The 7,599-nt window shown below is 34.8% G+C and overlaps 1 long non-coding RNA gene across 1 annotated transcript; it reads right to left on the bottom strand.

Moving 5' to 3' along the window:
• Positions 1-807: 807 nt before the first annotated feature.
• On the bottom strand, positions 808-5,489 carry LOC122563185. The gene is made up of 3 exons (XR_006315527.1): positions 5,078-5,489; positions 2,189-2,570; positions 808-1,176 (listed from the first exon to the last, which is right to left on the bottom strand). It is a non-coding gene; the product is annotated as an uncharacterized LOC122563185 (long non-coding RNA).
• Positions 5,490-7,599: the final 2,110 nt, after the last annotated feature.

Raw genomic sequence — 7,599 nt, 5'->3', positions numbered from 1 at the left:
CTGTTTAGTTAGCATGTGTTTTTGCTAAATATGCAGAAGATAAAAATTCCCAGAATTGTGTTTGTTGCAACAAGTTTAGGGACTCTAACAAGACAAGTCTTAGAATGTTATTTTATTTCTCACCTTCCCAGACTAAACCCTGAGTAAACATAATATTGTAAGAGATTTCTAGTTATAACTAGTTCATAAGTCAACACTGAGTTACTTTATTGCCTTTTTTTATGTGCAGATTTGTAGTGATTGATTACTTTTTTGAGCTTCACAAGGCTGGTTGACAGGTTTTTGTCCTTTTCTTGGAGTGGATTGTTCAGTTTAGCCTTCATTCTTTGTCAATGTTGATTGGAAGATTGTGTTCCATGTCTCTTGCACTTCACTCCACTGAAATCTGATTGGTTATGGAACAGACTCCGGTGGAATGAAGGACAGCAGAATGCATGGATTTCATCAATACATCACTAGGAAGTGCTGGATGGCATCCAGTCTTACACCATCAGTTAACTTCTTTCACTAGTATAACTTAGTCATATTCTCAGGAGCCGCATATGCATGCATTATATTTATACATATTAAAATATGGAATGTTAATAAAATGTTAGCTGTGTTTTCAAATGTATATTTCACATATTTTAGGAAGGGTTAATTATCTTATCCTGTGCACTCATGCTTATGAGTGTCCAAACCTATTGGGCGTTTTCAGCATGTTATCCTGTTTTGCTTCCAATTAAATTGACTTGGATTTACACATGAAAATCTATTTGTGCATTGTATCTTAAAGTCCGAACTGATAAATATTTGCATTGACAGTCATTTTTAACACAGAGTGTTGCACATTTATTGTGTATGGGTAAAAGTGCCATTATTTTAAAGTATTTTGAAATTTAAGACAGATTATCTCATTCTATTCATTATGCCAAACATAATTCTAAAACATGATAATGTGCTACTCCTTGTTCCATTAGTTGATGCTGCTTTGTAAGCATATTGTCTTGCGTGAACTTGTTTTGCTTGGTATGATCCAAAACTATTTTACATCTGTACACAACTCAAATGTTAAGTATATACTTTCTTCTCAGTTTTCATCCTTTTAGCCATTCTGTGGCTTCACAATCTTCATTGTGGTGAAGATTAGTGGGAAGCCAGTGAGTTGGGATGACTTTAAAAACCAGCAGAGGCCAACTAAAAACAAAATAAAGGGAGAGAAGATGAATTATGAGAGTAAGCTAGCCAGTAATATAAAAGAAGATTGCAAGAGATTAGAAGTCATGCAGATTCAGTTGGCAGTTAGGAAGGCAAATGCAATGGTCAGATTCATTGCAAAAGGGCTAGAATACAAGAACATGGCTGTACTGCTGAGGCTTTATATGGTTCTGGTTCAACCGCATTTGAAATATTGTGAGAGGTTTTGGGCCCATATCTGAGGATGGATGTTCTAGTGTTGAAGGAGGTCCAAAGGAGACTTACAAGAATTATCCTGAAGATGAAAGGCTTGTCTGATGAGGAGTGGTGGAGGACTTTGGGTTTGTATTTGATGGAGATTAGAAGGATGTGTGCAGATCTCATTGAAACATACAAAATACTGAGAGGCCTGGCTAGAATGGACACGGTTAAGATGTTTCCACTAATATGAGAGACTAAGAACTGAGGGTACAGCCTTAGAATGAAGGGATGACCATTTAGAACTGAGATGAGCAGGAATTTCTTTAGCCAGAGGCTGGTTAATCTATGGAACTCGTTGTTGCATAAGGCTGTGGAAGCCAAGTCATTAAATGTATTTAAGACAGAGATAGATAGTGCCTTGATTACTCAGGGGATTAAGAGCAATGGAGAGAAGGCAAGAGAATGGGGTTGAGAAACATATCAGCCATGATCGAATGGCAGAGCAGACTTGTTGGCCGAATCACCTAATTATGCTCCAATGCCTTATGATCTTATGAGTTTCATAATATATCCTTTTCTGAGAAAGAAGGTGACACCATTAGAACTATTAGATTTCTTCACAAATTTCATCTGTGTTCCTGATCTGACTATAGAGCAGAACAAAACCAAAACCCTTTCTCTAACTAATGGAATCAAAACATTTTTTGAAATTGATGAGCTCTCACAAATGTCTGATAGGAAGTAATTGGAAGAGAAAACATTGAGATAAGTTTTCCAGTTGTATTGTTACTTAAGTTTCTGTGTTTCTTACCAGTGTATCAGATGAATAAATGGTTTCAAATGGGCTAAACTATCCCAGTTAAATAACAGTGAACTTCAGTGCTTTTTTTTCAGCAAAATGGATAAGTTAATATTGTGCATAATAGACTAGTGAAGAGGTTCCATCACATTATTAATAAATATCTTCATAAGCCAATAATAGTCTTATTTAGTTTTTAAAAGTAATGCCATGCCTTTAGTTGTCAGACTCTAGTCATACACATAGCTATTCAGTCTTTGAATATGATGCAGGTCTTTACGTGGAATACCTCAAGTTACAGATTATATGATTGTACACATTCCAATCTCAGGTACCAGAGACTGGCACTTATAGCACAATCACTGTTGCTTGTTCCAATTCTTGGCACATCTTTCTAAAATAGAGAAAAAGAAAAAAAAAATTGAAGAATTCACTGGTTTAAGATCACATTAAAACATTTCAGTACATCCCATGATGTTATGAGTTTGATGCTAATTTTCAAATTGTTTACAATACAATTGTGCACAATACACAAAGGTAATTAAAGTCAAACTGCTAATTAGGGGCCAGAAGAATTGAAAGAAAATCTTAAATATGGTCAGAAACTGAACAGAAGATTAATTGGATAGTCTCAACTGTGTGATTGTTCATAGTTCAGCATGATCACTTAATGGAGTGTTCATGTCTTTGAAATGCTTTGAATATAGTTTAAGATGTAATGTACTATGGACACTTTTAAATATTGTAGAACATAGAAGTATTATTTGTAAAGAAACAAGAATATAAGTGAGTCAATTGTGAACTGTAAGAACATAAGTAATATTAATTTTATATGGATTTTGTTAAAATTGTTTGCAGTAGTGGGCATTACCTGGGGATTCACAATTGTGTTTGATAAAATAAAACAGACCAAAGATTTTGTTGTTTGGTGAGGAGGTGTATGTTTCTAATGTGATCTCTGTTTGTACAGGCCGATGACAGATTGATTTGTGTTTGTTTCCTCACTACCTGGCTATCTGGACAATAAACACATAATTTGCTACAAATTGAAAGAATTGAATTAATTGAATTAGAAAATGCAAAAATTACACTTTTAAGAAAATATATCAATTGAATGTTGTTCTTGTTTCGCAATGTTTAGTTTTGTTAAGTAATCATCATTTTAGCATTAGAAATTTTTATTAGTCATGTGTAGCTAAAAGAATCCAGTACTGAAATGGTTAATGTGTTAAACTTGCATAAGTACCTCTTGCATATAAGCACCTACACAAATCAATTGAAAAGACAGTTTCCTCCCTTTGGGAAAAATCAACTGTCAGATCTTTGGGATAAAAATGCTCTGAAAGCAGATTTAGACTGAAGAGGTCCACACCTCTCTCTGAGTACACCTGACAACTGCAAATTTTTCGGGCCATTTCAGACTTGTCTTACATACCTCCCTTTTGCAGGCTGCTACAGGCTCTAAAAAACAAATAGCCATTGTTCACTCCTAACCACATTCACTCTTTATTGACTGCATTGCTTTTGCAGTCCTACAACAATTTGAAAATGTTAAGCACATTAACCTTTTCATTGCTGGTGCTCCGAGTAAAAAGTTAAAATGATTTCAGTTTTGGAGACAGATATTCTGCAAAGATTTCTTGTACCATCATCTGATGTCTGAAGTATGAGACAAATTAGCTTCTCTTTTTATGTCTTGGGTTTTACCTCTCAATCGGAATCAGTCTGATCAAATACAATTTTGTTGTAAAAGATCAGGGGCTAGAGGCGCTCTCCATATCTGTCTGAAGTTTCTGAAAGAGTTATATTTGGACATCTCTTCCCAACCAAGTTTAAGTTTTATACATGGTTAAATACTAAAGGAATGCCAAGAATATTCTAGCCTATGAAAAGTGTAGGTTCATCAATAATTTATAAAGGCCTTTCAAAACTTTGACTTGATTCCAAAGCTATTAATAGACAGAAGCATTTTAAACATTTCAATTTGATTTATAGCCTGGCCATAAAATCATTTGTTTGGTAATTCTTCCCCTGACATTCTTCTGAAATATAAACATTTACTTGATTTTAGACAGATTCTTGAATGCTGGAGGTATTTCTGCAGCTTGGAACATCAAACTTTTTCTTTTAAAAAATCCTTGTTTATATTTGAATGAAATTCTACAAAGATAATCCTTTTTAAAAAAATCCTGTCTTTCTTCAAAGTCCTTTTTATTGAAATCTGAAACCATTCCTTTTAAAGCAAAGGATAAGGTTACAGTGTACCTCAAACAACATAATTAAATCTCTCACTTAAAAATAACCTGAGACAGGAAAGAAAAATGTTTAAGTACTTTTTGCAAAAGTTTTTGAAAATATAGTTGTTTTGCCTTCCCAAACAGTTAAAGAAGGACATTTTACAAGAGCTTGGAATGCTTTTTGAGGACAACGCCACAGTAAGTAGCTACATGACATCCGGCATGCAGGCATTGCCAAGAAACAGATTCTATTTGGTGAATCCTTCACATGGTGAAGTCATTCTGAACTGAAATAAGCCACCCAAGAGAATGCAAGTGAAATCAAATTGTTCAACTTGGCGAGAGAAAGAAACTGATGGTTAAGTCAACCCATGACATGTTCCATACCTTCAAGCAGCAAGTTCAGGAATAGCATGGGGATATTCATTGGAATATATATATATATTTATCTTCTTACTCAGAGAACAACACCTAATGTAATTAGGCCTAAAGCAGCAGGAAAGTAAAATGTCTGATAAGGAGTTAAGAAGTAGTACTGAATAGTTACTTTGTCTTAAAAGTTCATATTTCTATTTCTTGGAGAGAGCCATTTGCTGAACATTATGCTTCTAACTCTGTCAAATTCCTGTTACCAGTAAATTGTTATAAAACTTATGTCACTCACCAAATCTCCTCACATGTTGGTCACCAACCCAGGAACAAGCAGTTTGCCATTTTTCCAGTAAAATGTTTAATGTTGCTGAGAAGTTTGTAAGACTGTATAAAGTGATAATTCACAAGGGAGAGCAAGTTTGACACAAGGGAGCAATAGAAACGTTTTCAAAGGGTTGAAAGAAAGGAGAGAAATAGAAAATGAAAAACATTTTCAAAAAAAACAAAAAGTTAAAAGATAGTTTGAGCAAGACAAACAAAAGAGGAAAGAAATGTACATTGTGTAGCTAAAAGAAAAGTAAAGCAAGTGTAAAATCAAACAAAAGAAACTAAAGAGAGACTTATCGAGGTAGCTTGAGATGAGGAACAACCATTTGAGATTTCATACTGAAATCCAACCCTTATCTACCTGTCTCAACATATGTGCTGTCAGACTGTCTGAGACAACAGTCCAATAAACAGCAATTCTTTTCTCTACTCCGCCCCACCCCCACTTTGACTTGTAAAGGATGTTCTGCTTTAGGGGAAGTCTTTGCCTTCAGAAACTGACACCTGGCCTCGCCCAGGGAGACTTGACCAAAAAATATGCACTTACAGAATCTTTCCTATGATACTTGTTGAACATTTCTTTAAATAATGAAATGTGTGTAAAAAAATTGCATTACTTTCCTTTCCAAAGCAGTGGTGAGGTGTAAAAAAAAATGTAGCTGTAAGCATTGAAACAGCTTTCCTAGTCTCTTCTGCACAAATGAATGCTAGAGCATTTTAAGCCTGTGGTGTTCCATTAAAATATTTCAATAGAAAGATATACAACTTACAGCCAGTGGACCAGATTTACCATCCAACCCTTGACACCCTGACATAAGCAGTTGAGTTGTAGTGAAACTTGCCTTCTTATTTGCTGATTTTTCTGTTCTTAAGTTTTTATTATGTGAGCTGTTCATGCTGTTGCCTCATTTGTGGACAAATCCTCAGAACACCAGGATCTGTTAAACAAAACAATTTGCAATACAGACAAAAACATCAGAGCCCATGACTTATTAAACGGCTCACTTCCATGTTGCACTTATGTCTTCCTGATCCTGTATTTTGTATGAATTCTGCTCATTGATGAGATGCCCCATGTACAAATTAGTTGCTCTGCAATCTTTTGTTACTTGTTCAAGAAAAGCAGGAATTCAGGTAACAAAATCTTTAAATATTGGTGTGAAATTTGTTGCTTCTGCAGAATGGTCATGCAAATCTAGTTTAAAGATTAAACTATTGTTAAAATAAAAGCAAATGCATGTGGTGATGGGAACCTGAAATAAGCACATAGAGTACTGGAGAAACTCAACAGGTCTGGCAGCATCTGTGGAGAAGGAAACAAATTCAACGTTTCAAATCAGTATGACTCTTCTTCAGAATTTTCTGAAGAAAAGTCAAACTGGACTCAAAATGTTGGCTCTGTTTCTCTCTCCAAGGTACAGCCAGATCTGTTGAGTTTCTCCAGTGTTGTCTGAATGTGTTTAACACTATTGTTTGTCATAGGGCTACCAGTACAGAAAGTAGCTTTCTGTCTTCTGTTTTCGTACTGAAGAACAACTTCAAGAAGGATTTTACAACATGTGTGCTATGCTTATCTAGAGCTATGGTAAGTCAGATTCCGTACAATTAGAACAATAGGAAAACAACTACTTTTGGCCATGTATGAACGTTTTAAAGTTAGGACTTGAAACTTTATGCCTGACCTACAGACTGCCTGAACTGCCCAATAGGCAAATTGCAAGAATTGTGGCCTTTGCATCCTAAACTAATGTTTCTGTTGTCCTGGTAGTGAGGTGTGGTCTGGAAGGGATGTTGTTTCTAGAGATACTTTTAAGAGTATCTCTGTACATGGATCCCCTTTCTTCCTGAGATTGTGAGAGACCACCACATTTGCTTTACTGCATTGTTGCTTTTACTGGGCATGTAGTAAAATTAATGTATCACTTGTCTTTGGAAATGGAAAGAAACAAAGCAACTTGGAAGTAACGAGCAGCAAGATTATGATGTAGTTTAAGTATAAAATGTTGCTGATATCTCATTCCAAAAATATGGCTTCAAAATGGAATATGACTTTGAATGGAATTGCACAGTAATTAGAAGCTGTAGAAATTATTTTTTTAGGTGAGGAGAATATGAGTGGATTTTGCACATACAGAGCAATTATATTATTCTAAATGAATTTTAGCCCAATGTCATTTGAAATGTATCTGGAATAGCAAACCTCTGGCTTACATCAATTCTGTTACAGACCATTCTGTCTTCTACCCCATTTTGCGTTTTGCATGCAATATAATTCTGTTATTTTAGGAGTATAACTTTGTAACCTTTACAAAAGTGCAACCATTTGTAAATAGCATCATTATTACTTTTCAAATAAGTTAGTGACAATTTAATATTTAATACAGTGTTATTTAAGCACTAATGTAAAGATTTGAATAAGTAAAAGATAAACTTGATGTGCCGAAACAGCTTTTATGGTTTCTTACCTGTTTAAATGTTTCAAATGGA

Source organism: Chiloscyllium plagiosum, chromosome 26 (genome assembly GCF_004010195.1).
Source record: "Chiloscyllium plagiosum isolate BGI_BamShark_2017 chromosome 26, ASM401019v2, whole genome shotgun sequence".
NCBI classification, from domain to species: domain Eukaryota; kingdom Metazoa; phylum Chordata; class Chondrichthyes; order Orectolobiformes; family Hemiscylliidae; genus Chiloscyllium; species Chiloscyllium plagiosum.
Note: the sequence above shows the minus strand (reverse complement) of the source record. Positions and strands in the feature narration are given on the sequence as shown.